The sequence below is a fragment of the Phaseolus vulgaris genome, chromosome 5 (assembly GCF_051622355.1).
Source record: "Phaseolus vulgaris cultivar YP4 chromosome 5, ASM5162235v1, whole genome shotgun sequence".
NCBI lineage: Eukaryota > Viridiplantae > Streptophyta > Magnoliopsida > Fabales > Fabaceae > Phaseolus > Phaseolus vulgaris.
Genome location: NC_143502.1, coordinates 8,010,892 through 8,028,407, shown reverse-complemented (window position 1 = coordinate 8,028,407; position 17,516 = coordinate 8,010,892).

Genomic DNA, 17,516 nt, shown 5'->3' with positions numbered 1-17,516 from the left:
AGACTTAAAACTTACTTAAATCTAAAAAAATAAAAATTGAAAGAAACTATATAAAACAACTTTTACAACTTAACTTATACATTAATTTTATAAATTAGTTTAAAAGAAACTCATTTATTTTTGCTTCTTATTTTAAGTACCTAGGGGGAAGTTTTCCAAATAATTAGACATATTAGTTTTTTTTTTAAAATTTTAAAATTGAAAAAGAGATATTTCTTAAAACAGTCATAAAACATTATTTTTATCAACCAAGTATTCTTTGTTGTTCTATTTTTTAAACCAGAACAGTTTAGTAAGAAAGAAACACACCCTATATCTTCCTAAGCAGTTTTAATAATGCAAATAGTGCAGTTAATTGATTGGAGCCTAAATGCATAGTAAAAACATAAAAGTAAATAAAATATAGTACATTTTTGTAATCATGGCAACACTTCATATGATTTGATTCTTTGTACTGCTTAGTAGATTTCTCAGTACAGAATGTGGCCCATTTGTACTGTTGAGCATGTAACCTTTTAAGCACTCTCCTAAGCAAAACAACATTTTCAAGTTGCACCTTTATGCTATGATTCAAAATGAATGGATACTACTGTTTATGCACATTCTGAAGCTCCTTTTTTATCCAACAGAAAAAGAGCATTATCTATTTACACATGCAATGGTCATTTTTCCTGGCTAGTGGATGGAAAGCACGTTTTCAAACTCAGGAATATTAAAAGAACTTTTTACAAACACCACTGGTATGGATTGAACTCTTCCCAAATGAAAAATTGCTTACTTTATGGTGTGGTTTTTGGAAGGTGGGGAAGGTAGAGAGGATTATATAGTAATGTATTCCATTGATGGATAATGTAAAAGCATCATGATTATTCTTGTCTGTGTTTATTGGTCCAATTGGTGTGGGTTGAACATGTTGTAGAGCTTTCTTACTTTGGACTTCATTGTCACATCTTTTCCTCCAATTGCTGTTAGCTACATCAGCTACTTTTTCTTGCTTATTGGGTGACATTATTGCACCATTTCTCTCAGTTTTTAGGGTTTTTCTTTCTTTTGACTTGCTCAACCATAACATCTTTTGATCATAAGTAGTCTTCTTTAGTTCCTACCACAATTAATGCAAGTGGGTGGATCCATGAACATGGCCAACCCTAACCCTAGTCTTTACCATAATAAAAAGATTGGTAGGTTTCCTAACATTGAGCTTTGTATATCCAAGAAATTACACTTACACTGTTCAACATCATCATGATCATGACTAATCTTGGCATAGAAATTTGATGGAACCATAAACATGTGGAGGTTTGAAATTATGTATTTCGATGTATCTGGTTGATGTGAGACACTGTTTGAAAGAGTTGTGATGTAAACTTGCAATGAACACGCCATTAAAACAGATTGTGATGAGAATATTTGAATTACACAGTTGAACTCAGTTGCCATGCTATAGGTTTAGCTACTGAGAAAACTAATTATATTATTATATTAAAGCGATTGTTTCTCACTTTTTTAAGTTATTAAACTGGTTTGTTTCAACCTCTGTTTTAATTACGTCTATTTTTTTTTTATATATACACCATGTATTTTACTCTTGTATAAATAATTATGTCTATTTTTTTTATATATATACATCATGTATTTTACTCTTGTATAAATGAGAATTTTTTTTATATTTTTTTTTCTCTGCTTTTCTTTCTTTTATGTTGAAGTCATTGTCTCTTTTCTATTTGTAATTAGTGTTAATCAAAACTTCTCTTTTTTCATTGCGATTTTGTGCGAATATTTGCTCTCCATTTGATTTGATGCACGACAAAAAATATTCATCTTGTTTATCATGTAATGAATTGTGATCTCCGGACATAACTACTTTAGAAAGTTTGAGCTCAATAATGGATTGTTCCACTGAATGATGAACTCTCTGTTAAATGCATTCTTACCAAAATAAGGGAACAGATGAAAAAAGGAGTCCATTCAATGAATTCAAAGTTGGTTTTTGAGATTTGGATTCAAGAATGCTATTCATCATCCTTAACGGTACTCCCCAAAACATTGAAAATGATGTTTTAAAGAGAGAAATAATATTTGACAATCATGAGAACTGCTAAGTATCATATATATATATATATATATATATATATATATATATATATATATATATATATATATATATATATATATATATGAATGATTTTGCATATAAGAGTTGAATTGGTATATTAGAAATATTAAATATTAAAATATTTTTTTTATAGGAATGGTTCATTTTATTTGAAATTTATGAGAATTGATATATTTGAAAAAACTTTTTTTTTATCAGCTTGAAAAAACTTTATAGAAATGATAAGTCGTGTTTGAATAGCATAATTTCATTCTTTAGAAGTTTTTACCATCAAACCCGATTTCATTGATAACAGGAAAAAAAAGAAAAACATTAAGGACGAACATAACTTTGATTGCCAACACACTTTTAACGGTGAGAAAATGAATTCAAAAATTCATGATAATAAACTATTTTGATTTGACTTAAGCAGTTATCTAATTATTTTTAAAAAAGTTAAAGTTATTAGGAGATATGATGATTTTAGTTATTTTTCTTAAAATTTATTTTATTCTGATAAATTGTTTTTTTTTTATATTAAAAAGAAAATTATATAAAAAAAATAATAAATAAAATTATTATTATTTATTACATAAATAATTGTTTTTTTATAATAAATTATTTGATTAATTTAAATAATTTTTTAATAATTTGATTATTATTGTACCGGTCGGTCCGTACGACCAAGTCGAAGTCGAGCATCCGGTCCAGGTTGATCGAGACCATCACACCCAAGCAAAAGACTGGTGAACTAATCAAAGATTAAGCATTAAATAGTGCATTCTTAATTACATATTAAATCCTTAATCAGAGCCATTAATAAATGGCTCACAATAATTATATAAATAAGCATAGATTCCAAAGGATTAAGTACGCTATCATGTAATACTAAATACTGAGTGTCGAGTGTCGAAGTTTGACTTGAGCATCAGAGTGCCTTTTGCAGGTACTATCCGAGCCCAAAGTTAATAGAGACGAGGAGCACAGATTCCAAAGGATTAGATACACAATCATCTAGTACTAAATACTGAGTGTCAAGTGCCGAAGTTTGTCTTGAGCGTCGGAGTTCCTTTTGCAGGTACCATCCGAGCCCAGAGTTCACAGAGATGAAGAGCACAAATTCCAAAGGATTAGGTACACAATCATCTAGTACTAAATATTGAGTGTTGAGTGCCAAAGTTTGACTTGAGTGTCAGAGTGCCTTTTGCAGGTACCATTCGAACCTAGAGTTCATAGAGATGAGGAGTGGAAGAGCGAGAGTTGCAGGAGTTCGTTTGAGAGGATGGAGTGATGTGCAGGCCGACCAACTGACCTAGAAGTGGTTTAATAGTTTTTTGGGCTCCAACCCCGTTCGAGAACAATTGGCGCCCACCGTGGGGCCGAGATAATTCAAAGAAGGGAGAGATCAAATGGTGTCTACACGAAGCATGATGAACGAGAAGATGTCAGAGGCTGAGCAGATGACACTGATGATGTTTCTCGGAGGGAGATGGATGAGATGAAGAAGAAGAACGAGGAGGAGATCCTGGTCCTCCGGAGAGAGAATAAGGAGATGAAGAGAAAGTTGATCAGGGAGAGCCCCTCTGGCGGGCTTAGTAACCCCCTAGGAAGACCTGATGCGACTCCAGCTGGCACAAAGGTTGTGGAGGAGCCGAAACCCACTCGTACTAAGGAGACTGTGGGTGAGTCATACCCAAACAGGTATTTTCCCTTGTTTGACGCGTTGGGTGTGTCTCGGAGGCACCCATTCACTGATTACGTGATGGGAGCGCAACTTCCACCTTTGTGGAAGGGGCTGAATATGTATCGATACGACATGACGACCGATCCCGACGAGAACACGGATGTGTATACCACGCACATGAGTTTGTACACCTCGGACAATGCAGTCTTGTGCCGAGTGTTCCCCACCTCGTTGAAGGGAGGGTCCTTGAGTTGGTTCATGAGGCTTTGATACAAACTGACAGATGACTAAGGACACAACAAGAACTTCCCAAAAGGGTCAATCATCTCAAGATACAAAGCCAAACCCCACCAAGCCTCGAGAAAGAATCAACAAAAGAAGAAGAAGCTATAAACCAAAATATCAGAAGTTCTTCCTTTTGGTCTTCTTAAAAAATAGAATATGTTTGTAATTAAATTGGGCTCACTTTAGGGGTCCAAATAGCAAAGATAGGCTAGAATAAGGTACCATTAGCATAATAGGAGGTGTGAGTAGCATTTTAGCTTGTTCCTAGCCCTTTTAGGAGGTATTTTTGACCTAGTTTCTAGAAGGACAAGCCTATGATGCGGGTTTGGCTTAGTCAAACCCTAAGGCTGCCCATTTTTTTCCTTTTCCCATCCTACCCCTTTAGCTTGTTCTCCAAGGCTCCTTCACCTATAAATAGGAGGCCTACCTAGTGTATTTTAGAAATTGAAATTAATAGAAGAAGAGTTACTCTGCATAAATTGTGTAAGGTGTTAGTGGGATTTGAATTCCTCTTAGCATTTAGGTCTTATATTGTGAGTATTGAGAGCTCTCAAATGGCTATCTTCACTTATCTTGGAAGCCAATCACACTCCAAGTGGCGGCTATCTTCACTTATCTTGGAGGCAATTCACACTCCAAGTGGCGTGTTCCACTTCTCAAATCCATCACATAAGCTTTCTCCTTCCTTCATCTATTCTTCCATTGTCTTTCTATTTTTACTCTTTATATCATGTTCTTGTTTGGTTTTCCTTGTTTCCATTTAGCAATTCTATTTTGGTTTCTTTTCCTTGTTCTTTAATTCCGAACCTTCTAGCATCATTTTCACCTTATAATTGTCTTTTCCTTTTGCCTTTGTGAAATGAACCTTCACATCTACTTAACCACTTGGTTAAGTTAATGTGTTGTGGGGATTTTCCTCAGGTTTTCACTCTTAAATCCATAAAATCTCAATCTAAGTAAAGTGTCACACCATAAAATGAAAAATCCTAAAATCAACTCACATAAGGCTTCCTCCAAACTCCATTGACGGCTTCGAAACCTTGGTGTCCAAGTTCGAGACCCAATTTGCCACTAGCCGACCGCATCACCTGACCTCTATCACCTACGTCAACATTCGCCAGGAGAAAGCAGAATCTCCCAACTGTTAATGGAAAGATTCAGGAGGTGACCCTAAACATCCAGAATTTTAAGTCCGGACATGGCCATGCATCACATGGTCACGACCTTGTGGCTAAGGCCGTTTCCAATAGTCTCTGCAAGAAGCCAGCTGTAGATCTCGACCAGCTTAGGCAGAAGGCTGCTAAGTATATGCAACTGGAAGAGTTGAGGGGGTATAAAAGTCAAGCCAAGGCCGAGGAATCCGGGGAGAAGGGGAAGGATAAGAAGAAGGAGCACCTGAACCAACCTGCTGTTAGTCGTGGGGATAGGCACAGGGAGAACTGAGGCCCCCGATTTACAACGTATACCCCTTTAAGTGTTGATAGGGGAAAATTCTAGATGAGGCCTTGAGTTTCAACCTAATCCCACCACCTAGAAGAGTTGCGAGCCCTAAGAAAGCCGACTGGTCGCGCAGGTGCCAGTACCATAGGAACAGTGGGCATACCACCAAGGAGTGTCAGGCGCTTAAGGATAAGATGAAGGAGCTTATCCAAGCTGGGCATTTTCGTCAGTTTGTGCATGGGGGCAGAGGTTTGAAGTGGTCTCTTCCGAGAAGGGAGGAAACAACCAGGCGGAGGGATTACACCTCTCGACGGACAAGAGAAGATGATTACCGACCAGAGTGTCGGCAGAGGCGAGAATAGCCTCCAAGAAAGGAAGGAGGTGGAGAAAGAGGATGCCGAGAGGTCATAAACACCATTGTCGGGAGCTTCGCTGGGGGAGGTAGCTCTAAGACGGTAAGGAAGAAGCACCCGAAAGCGGTGCAACAGGTGAACACCATCTTTTTCCGACTGAGGATGCCACCCATCACTTTCACCGACGAGGACTTCAAGGGTGTCGACCCTTCACAAGACGACCCCATGGTTATAATGGTTGATATTGCCAACTTCTCCATCATGAAAACGTTAGTGAATTAGGTGAGTTCGGTGGACATCCTCTACTGGAAGACGTTCAAGAATATGAGTATACCACGTTCGGCGAGGGTAAGGCGAGCAAAACCATCAAGATCCACTATCTGATGATAGATGCCAACACCTCTTATAACATCCTGCTCGGGCGGACGTCCATCAATAGATTGGGGCAATCGTGTCCACCCCTCACCTAACCATAAAAATTCCGTCGATCTCGGGGGACATTCTCACGATGCACATGGATCAGAAGGTTGCACGCAACAAGCTTGAAGGTGGAACCCCTACGGTAGGATACCTACCCCAATCAATACCCCAACGGGGAAGCCCTCTCGCGGACAGAAGTCCCCGTGCAGAGGTCCAACCAGAACGAAGAGAGCATACAACTTCTTTGGTTAATCTCGACCCTCGAACGACCGAGCCGAGGCTTGAGACCAAGAAAGATCTATGCCGATAGGGCTGGCAAAGCCGGCCAACCCGCCTCGTAAAGTGAATGCGGGCTAGATTTTCCGTCCTGCCCCGTATAAGGTTTGACCCACGGGTTTGTGGGTCAGCCCGTATTCTTTTTTTTTTTAGAAATTGAATGATTTTTTTTTTAACTTTTTCTCTTGAAAAATTGTAAAAAAAAGGCATTAGGATTAATACAACAAAAAAATTAATTGAATGTTACATAATCCAAGTATCAGTCTTCCAATATTCTTGACTTACCCACTACCTAACATATCCACTATTATTTATTCCAAATTACTTGAAAAATATCATATCCAACATCCTGTATTTTCATCCTCAAAACTAGACCAAAAAGGATTCTTAAGGAAATTATAACTCCAATGAGCCTTGTAATTTTCTACCCCAAAATGAAAAAGGAAGAAAAACAAAACATTTACTCCATTGTTGCCAAAGTCAATATTTTTTTGGTTTGTGGACTTGCGGGTCAACCCACCCTGCGGTTTTTACCAGCGGACGGCGGGTCGTGCGGGCAGGTCCGCCCCGCTTTGCCATCCCCATATGTCGAGTACCTTTGCTCGACGAGGATCACACCACCAGTGTGGAAACATAGATAGCGACAACAGAGGCAGAGATGGTCCACCAGGCATTGGTGAAGTATGTATATCTTTTTGCCTGGACAACATCTGATATGTCGGGGGTGAGCCTGGATATTTTCACTCACAAGCTTTCGGTTTACAAGGAGGTGCGACCAGTGACTCAGAAAAAGCGCAAGCTTGGGGAGGAGAAGAGGTTTGCAACGAGGGAGGAGGCTCATAAGCTTCTGTCGGTCGGCTTTATATGAGAGGCCCACTACACTACCTGGCTGGCCAATGTAGTCATGGTCACCAAGGCTAACGACAAGTGGAGGATGTATATTGACTACACCAACCTCAACAAGGCGTGCCCGAAGGACTCTTACCCGCTCTCCAGCATCGACTGGCTGGAGGATGGGGCAGCTGGCCATAATATCCATAGCTTCCTGGATGCATACTTTAGCTACAACTAGATAAGCATGCATCCAAGAGATAAGGAGAAGACCACTTGTATGATGAACGGAGCAAACTACTACTACGAGGTTATGTCGTTTGGCCTCAAGAATGTTGGGGCCACTTACCAGAGGTTGATGAACAAGATCTTTAAAGGGATGATCGACGGGAACATGGAGGTTTACATAGATGACATAGTCCTGAAGTTGAATTCGTGCGACCAACACGTGAAAGACTTGGAGGAATTCTAAAAGGCATTGCAGAGAACGAATATGAAGCTCAACCTGGAGAAATGCGTGTTCAGCATTGAGGGGGAATTTTTTGGTTTTCATGTTGACCCACCGAGGAATAATGGCCAACCCAGAAAAATGTTGAACCATAATCGAGATGAGAAGCCCTCAGAACCTGAAGGAGGTGCAATAGCTCATCGATCGTCTCACCGCCCTCTTGAGGTTCCTCCCTCGGCTAGCCGAGCGAACTTGGCCAATGGTGAAACTTCTTCGGAAGACAGCCAAGTTTTGCTAGGATGAAAAATGTGAAGACATCTTCTAGCAACTAAAGGCTTTTTTATCTTCACCGGCGATTATCCAGAAGCCGAGATCCAACCAATCGATGATCATGTACTTACCAGTCTCGAAAGAAGCGATAAGTGTAGTTCTGGTACAAGAGGTCGAGAAAGAGGAGCGTCTGGTATACTTTGTCAATTGAACGCTCCATACGGCTGAGACGAGGTACCAGATGTTAAAAAAGGTCGTGTTCGCCCTAGTTCTGATGGCTAGACGGATGAAACCTTACCTCCAGAATCAGGCCATCGTGGTAAGAACTGACTACCCAATCTTTAAAATTCTTTCTAAACCAGATCTTGCAGGATGCATGATAGGGTGGTGGGTAGAGCTATCAGAGTTTGACATCTGGTACGAGCCAAGGGGAAAATAAAATCCCAGTGCCTAGCTGACTTCTCAGCCGAGCTAACCCTCAACATGATCTGTCGATCGGATGGACTATCTATGTTGATGGGTCGTCTAACAAGATGACATGTGGGGTTGGCGTCATCCTCGAAGGTCTGGGCGACCTCCTTCTCGAGCAGGCATTAACGTTTGAGTTCAAGGCCACCAACAACCAAGTCGGGTACAAGGCCATCCTCGCTGGTTTGAACTTGGTGTACGACATGGGAGCTCGCGAAGTAACGTGTAAAAGCGAATCCCAGTTGGTGGTTGGTCAGATTAAGGGGAAGTTTAAGGTGAAGGAACCTTTGTTGCAAAGGTATTACCATACAGTCTCCAACCTCATCATTGAAATCAAAAGGATGACGGTGGAGCATATCCGCAGAGAGAACAATAAGAGGGTCGACGTGTTGTCTCGGTTGGACACGACTAAGAAGAAAAGCCACCATAGATCTATTGTACAAATTAGCCTACGGAATCCTAGCGTTTGGCCATGTAGGAGTGGCCGAGTGTTTGGCCATGACCGAGGACGAAACTTAGATGACCCCATTTGAAAAATACCTCGAGCTCAGTGTGTGCAAGTCGGAGGAAGAGAAGACGATGAGGCAACAATGCCCAAAGTACACCCTGATCAGCTAGGACCTCTACAAAAGAAGATACTCCAAGCCATTACTGAAGTGCATCACCAAGGAGTAGGCAGAATATGTCTTACAGGAGATCCATGAAGGAGTCTGCGGGAGCCACTCCGGCACGAGAACTATGGCAGTGAAAGTGCTAAGGGTCGGGTACTTCTGGCTGAATGTCTAGAATGATTATATGAAATATATGAAGAAATGCACCAAGTGTCAATAGTATGGCCCCTTCTCCCATCTCAAGCCCGAGACACTCTACAGCATGGTGTCCCCATGGTCGTTCGTCTTCCAAGGAATCGACAAATGGCAAACGAATTTCCTCTTGGTCAGGGTAGATTACTTCACCAAGTGGATTGAGGTTGATCCCCTTGCATCTATATCGGCTAAGAACGTCGAAAACTGGTTGAACTTAACCGGTTGAATTGGTTTTGACAGTTAGTCAACCAAGTCAAAATTGTTAGAATATATGACCTTAAACAAGAGGGAGGTGAATTGTTTATAAGAGATTTTTGAAAACTTTTGAAGGTTTAATGAAATTCTATGAAGAAATCCAGAAGAGGAATCAAGTTAGCCAATAACACAAACTGTTTCAAAGAGTTAAAACTTAAACAACTTAAAAACAAAATTTAAAGAAGTTCAGAGAAAGAGAAAGGCACACAAGCAGTTTATACTGGTTCACTCTTACAACAAGAGCTACATCCAGTTCCCAGAAACCATTGGGTAATCCACTAAGCAATCAAACCAGATTACAAACACCACACACCAAAGTAGTGACCTTGAACTCCTCAAGAAACACATTACCTTTGGCAAACCATACCAAGAGTATTGATCTTTAACACCTCAAGAAAACACAACACTCCTTGGCAATACAACAACAGAAATACAAAAGATTGAGAAAGGATTACACTTGATCAAAGTACAATCTGAAAAGAATACAATTGCAATCATATTCCACTCTCACTTGAAAATCCAAAGCTTAATGTCAATCTTGAAAACTTAAGATCAAATATGTCAAACTGAATTTCTCAAAATTGTTTCGTACTCCTTTAGAAACATATAACAAACTACTTATATTTTCCAAAGATTGGTCAAAACAGTTAATTAAGGAGTGTATTCAGTTAGAAATCATTTAAGACAGATTCACCATTCAAAACAGAATTATGTTAGGATTTTCAAAAAACAATCGGTTGAAACCACGAAACAACCAATTGATTTGGTTTGACAGTTAAATCAACCAAGTCAAACAAATTTCAACCTTTTTCAAAAAATTTAAGAACAAAACAACTGGTTGATTCGACAAAACAACAGGTTGTTTTTCATTTAGTTAAAAAAACATTTAATTTCAAGAAGGTTTTAATTCACATTAGTTTTAGATTCAACAAAAGAGTGGACTACACTTTAATCTACCCAGATCCCACCCACACACAGCAGCAACACCAGCCTTTAATGAAACACCTTGAATTTGGATCACTCTTGATCAACAAAAATCAGTTTTGAAAACTCTCAAACAAGCTAAGTGTAAAACAACTGACTAAACCGTAAAATCAACTGGTTGTTTTTCTCTTGGCTTAGAAAAACATTTTTCTTTTTCAAAATAGAATGATTCAGCTTGTGCATAGGATTAAGAATGAACTTTACACAAATTCTAAACACCCTAGAACTAAGCTTCAATCAAAGCAGCACAACATCAGGCTTTCTTCACAGGTTTTGGTTTCATCGAAGCTTCATATTCTACACTAAAGATTCGGTTCGACCAAGGACGCATACCTTAATCAGTATTCTCTCCTGACACCTAAAGACTCGGCTCGATTAAGGATGGTTACCCTGGTCGGTCATCCCTCCCGAGACTCAACTACTTAAGCAAGATAATTCATATTTATCGGTAATCCGACTGAATGACAATTAAGGAAATGCTAATTATTATTACTTGTTCCTTATTTAAAACAAGAATGGAGAAGAACGTCTGATATATTCATATAGCAAGGAGGAAGCCACACCCTAGCCTCGAGGGAACAAAATACATCAACGACTAAACTTAATGGTCTTCGTCTTCAACATCTTTAGTAGTAGTCCCCAACGCCGAGCTCCGAAATGCGGCCAACTTGACAAAGGTGACCATCCGACCCTCATAAATGTCTTTATCGACGTCAAAGGAACCTTTTAGAGGTGGACCTTTCTACAGCAAGTGGGCCTGCCGGACGACTTGGTTGAAGGTCTCGCCCAACATCAACAAGATGTTCCCTTGCTGCGTGTTGAGCTTGTCCTCCACAGACACCTTCTTGGCTTCCAGTGCCGAGTTCTTGAGCCTTATCTCCATCATGGCCTTCTGTAGCTCAACCACAATTTTCTTCTCCTTTTCCTCCTGCGCCACGGCCTCGACACACCGCATGTTGCTAAGCTCAAGCTCAGCCTCAGCTTGAGCCATCCTTGACTCGAAAGCTGACATCACTTCCAACGACTAGCTGGAGGCCTCGACCAGCTCATGCTCCAGCCAAGATATCTCTTCAACCTTTCGGTTGGGGGTGTTAGCGGCCAGCCGAGCCAGCATGACCCCTTGGCATTGAAACTTAATTGTAGCCGAGAGAAACTCGTTTTTAGGAACCAAGGAGAGAGGATTCTCCTCAGTCAGCGTCAACCCAATTTGAATGCCCTTAAAGAACTTATAATCCCTTCCAAGGAGCGCCAAGGGATGGCCAATAGCAGCAACGGTTGCAGGGGCTCTGATCACGAGGGACTCTTGAGCTGAATAGGAAAGGGTTGAGGTGATGTGTCGTGCAGAGACTGGGTGGTTGAGGTGATGTCTCTCCTTTACCTCTTCTTTTCTTTGTGGGCGGTGGAAGGACTGACCGCCTCCAAGCTTCCTTTGCCTTTGCCGATAAATTTGTGGCGGAAGGCGATCAACATGTCGACCAATGTGGAGCTTCTCTCGTCATGATACCTGTATCAGATAAAATACGTAAGTCAACGATCAAAGACGATTGGGGAGAGGAATGATAAAAAGAAACAAGCATACCATTAAAGCATACCACCGATGGGACGACTTATATATAAACAAAAGTTTCCGGGTAGGGAGCCTTCTTGGGAGGCTATCAAATAAAGCGCAAACTTTCATCTCCTCGACACTGGAGGCTTAATGAGGTCATTACTTGAATCGAATGGGGTCTTAGTCCAATACAAGGAGAATTTGGACCAACCACACTCGTCAAAGAAAAGCTCTTTACCCTTGGGCTTAATAAATATTTTAAAAAATTTACCCTTGAAATTTTTGTATAAGGATGTGAACGGGGCAAAAAGTATGTCACCCAACAGTTGATAAGAGATAACCAGCTGACGGGGTCGATCGAATGGGAGGTATAATAATGAAGGAAATTGGAAGGAGTTGGGCACAGACAAAACATGTCACATATAAGCTGAAAGGTTTTAAGCGAGGCCCATGTGTTTGGATGGTTTCTGGGTGCTTTCGGATTTAATCTCATTCAAGCAAGAGGATTTTCGCTTGGGCAAGACCCATTCTCGCCCAAGCGAGCAAATTTTCGCTCAGGCCAACAAAAAACTTAAAAATTTTATTTTTACTTTTGAAAGCCTACGTTATTATTTCTTATTGTTTTCAAGTCAAAATTCTAAATTTTCTTTAAAAATATGATTAAAATAAATTATTTATGTGTTTAAGTGAATTTTGAGATATATTTAGATTGTTTAGAAAGTTTAAATTATGATGTGATTGAATGGTGTATTGATGTGTTGAATGAAGTATGCACTGAGGTGAAAGTGTGGTCAAGACATAGTATGTGAGTAGTAGAAATCTTACAAGAGTAATGTGGATGATGAATGTGATAAACACTTGATGATTTTGTGCAAATTATGAAAATTTAATGGATTATGCTTGTTATCAAAAGTCAAATTTATATTAGAATTCTCAAAAATAGCTAACTTACCCTATGTTTTGTTGTGTGGTTGTTTTCTTTAATTTGTGATGATCGTGTTAATTTACATGGGAGCAGATGAAGTTGTAGGTGATAGAGCTCCTAACAAGCAGTCAGAGGAACATATGTTTTTATTTTGAATGCACACACACATGCGCGCACACACGTACATGCACACGCACACACAAGCACACGTACACGCACAAACATACACACACCCACATCAAATATATGATACTTTTATATATATATATATATATATACTTTTATATATATATATATACTTTTATATATATATATATAGCAAATATGGTAAAGATTATCAATATGTTAGTTTTTCTTAACTATATAGTTACAAAATCTTTGACATTAAAATAGTTACTTTGTAAGATACTTTTAGCATGGGACAAATTCAAATAAAAAAAAACCCTTTTTTGGATTTTCTTTTCTTTTGCTTTGTGTGAACGCGAAAAGAGACTATAGCACAAAGGATCAACAAATCAACTAAAGAGTCGTCACTTCTCATAATATTACTATAAGAAGTTCCACTTGGAACATTGATTGATGAGAAACTATTGCAAGCGAATCTAGTTTTATGAATTGTCTCTAAACTATAGGGACTCATGCATGCTTTGGTGGACTTGTGGTCATTCAAATTCTTCCAATTTGTATCCTGATATATCATACTCCACACAGAATAAAGGAGCTTTCTTATTCCTTATTTCATTATTAATTTTTTAAACTAGTTGCATTTGCATTTTTATTATTTATTTGAACCCATTTTTACTATTTATTTAGAATCCATATGTTAATTTAATGTAATTATGATATGAGATCTTTAACACATTAGGAAGGACTATGACTATGATATCATAATAAGTGGACCTTACATTTAACTTAACTTTTACTATAAAAAAATTATTAAATAAAAACTAATTTTAAAAATAAAAAATAATTAATTGTTATACTGATTAAATTATATATTATTTTAGAGACTAAAAGAATTATTGGTATCTAAAATTAGATTCTATGATTAATAAATAATTTTTAAATTGACATATAATTAGCTACCAAATATTTTAACTACCAACTTTATAATCTAAATAATTGAGCTAAAATTTTAATAATTAATTAGATATCAATTTATAAACCATTTATCAATAATCAAAATTAATTTGATAAATAATCAAAATTAATTTAAATATCAATAATTTTTGTAATTTTAAATAAAAATATAACAATTAATTATTTTTTTTATTTTTTTGTATCTACAAGTTAATTTTTATTTAATAATATTTTACAAAAGATGAGTGAATTTTATGTTTAATTTAACCTTATACAAGCTATTGAATACACATCGAGCATATGAATTGACCTACGCAAAAGCATTTGGAAATGAAATCCTTAGCCATGAATTGAGGTAATATACTTGACCTGAGTTATGAGTTAGGTTGATGTATCATAAATATATTTTGAATGCTTATACCCTTTCACCAACTAATCCTTTCTTTCCAAATTGGACCCCATCAATTGGTCAATCATATCTAATGGGGTACTATGATTTCTCTCTCAATCATTTTACAACACAACAAATATATAATTAAAAAATAAAACTAAATATATGCGTCATTAAAAGTTGAGTCTAGTCTTAATTTAGTTCTTAATATATATATATATATATATATATATAACTCATTGATTAAAAATTGTAACCATTTCATTAGTCAAATTAGTTTTAATTTGTGGTAAAAGTATATAACACAAGAGAGAGGGAGTTTGAATTATGTTAAAAAAAATTACGCTTAAAATTTAGTTTTTAATAAATTAAATATTTTTTTCGTACAAGTAGTTTTACATTATAGAAAGAAGGAATGCATCAAATATTTTTATATTTACATATAATTCTTAGAAAAATTTAGAGTTTATTTGATATTAAGAATTATAACTTGTTTTTTAATTACTTTTTTTTCTCTATCCAATTCATGTTATATGTCTTATTTTACATTGATCGCAAATTGTTCTTATAAGATTTGGGGTTGCACCTTTCAAGTTTCAAGATGTGGAATTTGAGTTGTTGGTGAAGACCGAGCTTCTCCTTGAAAAATTGTCGAACTTTATTACCAAATGCTAGTGGAAGTTCCTCTGCAGTAAACTCTTCAACGCATAATTAGAGTATAATAATCTGTGAGTAATAAGTGAATATCAAGTATTGAGTGAGTTAATACTTCATTATTATTGTATTTATAAACTTCTAAATTTATGAGGTATAAATATCCGATTTTTCAATCAATACTAATCTTTGTGGTCATAGTGGGTGATTATATTTACATAACCACTCAAATATTTATCACTAACTCGTTATGTTATATTTACATAAACATATTTACATGTTATATTTTATATGTTTCCATACTAGTAATAGCAAATAATTATATTAATGAGGTTACCAAATATATATTTTTTAGCTAAATAAATTATAATATCATTCAAAATAATAATCACTAAATATAACAAACAGTTCTACTTCTAAGTTCATCATGTAAATTTAAAGCTTAAATCAAAATTAAATTAACCATAACAACTAATACTCAATACTAAAAGTAAAGGCCACACAAAATTTATGACCAAGTTATAACAAGTACTAATTTATAAATTGTTAAAAATATCTTGCTCACTCATGAATAATTTCTTTAATTTTCTCTATGTCCAATGACTCATTGTGGACAAAAAGATGTAATATATATAATAAAGATTAGTTTTATTATAATAGCATATTTGAAACCAAAAGTGTGTTATTTAAGAAAATTTAAATTATTATATTACATGTTCCCAATAATCCTAAATATCAGCATAGACCATGATCTATATCTAATGAATGATGCAATAGACACATCTAATGTCTTCAACAATGTTTTGTGTTCATTGATGTAAATATGAATGTTATCAATGTTATTCAATATATAAAAAAAAATTGTTTAAAGGACTTTATCTTAATTCTTTGGAACTATAATTATATATCTAGTCTACCTTTATCTTTACTCCTTTCTTCATGTCAAGATTTTGGAGCACTTATGACTTATATTTTTTTACATATACTCTTCTAAAAAAATCAATCAAAACACAAGAAGGGGTGGGTTGAATGGTGTCTTAAGACTTTCTGAAACTTTTGCAATGTATAATCTAATAGTACATAGTAAGATGTTATACAATCTTTTATAAATCTATTCTAAAGTTTTGGTTCACAAATCTCTTCTTCTTTCATTAATGTGGTGTGGTAATTTGCAATGAACAAAGATAAGGGAAATAAAGATTTACTTTATGATTTTTGTACCGATTGGTCTAATAGCGCATACTACTTCCAATTCTCAATAAAATGATTAAGTTTCACTATGTAGTGTTGCAAGCTTCAAATTGAGTATTATTTAGAACACAATCACTCCTAGCTAAAACTCAAGTATTATTTGAATAAGCAACCACTCTATTTAGTCAGTAGATGATTTAATACCCATAAGACAATCTCATGATATGAGTGTTTATGTGTTTTGATGAAACAAACACTATAAAATGTGTATGGTATAACACAAAGCTCACTCATATGTAGTATAAGAATAGACGAAAAACATTAGAGAAGATGAGCAAGACCCGCCGAAGTTAATGCACCAGAAAATACAACAACAAAAGACATGTTAGACAAAAAAATAGAAAACACTTACACTAGAAGACCAATAGACAATCTTATCTTGGTCTTAATATTGGACAAATGTCTAAGAGCTCATAAATATAACATCTAAAGAAGGAAAATTTTCCAAACAAATTATTCAAAAGTAGAAAAGATGAGTTAGACGACACATGAACAAATTAGACGATGTATATAAGAAGCTCATGTCAAACGATCCCACAAACAAACTCGTTAAGAAGATTTTATCAGAAGATCCTAGTGATCATGGACTCATCAAAACATCTCATCAGGTGATTCCCTTGGATATCACAAGGCATATGATGTCAAAGCACTTGCTTAAAGCCATTACACGAACATTGAAGATTGCACACATCAAACGATACAAGTATCTTCTACTCATCAGATGAACTACTACGTCAAGGAAGTTTTCATATTTAATCTTTATATTCTTAGAATGTTTTATGGCACTGCTTTTAAATTTCTAAATCTTATTTGATATCTCTAAATCATTGAAAACATTATTTTCAAATAATATTAATGGTTAAATGATTTTAGAAGTTTTCGTATTTGAGAACGTCACACATATACCTTGAAAATATTAAATTCCTTGTGTTTATATGTTTTGGGAATGAAAAACTCTTTTCATATTGAATTTAAATGTTTTCAAATACAACTGAGCAATTAAAATTAAATTTAAGATTGTATTAGAAAGTTTTTGACTGAATAATATTTA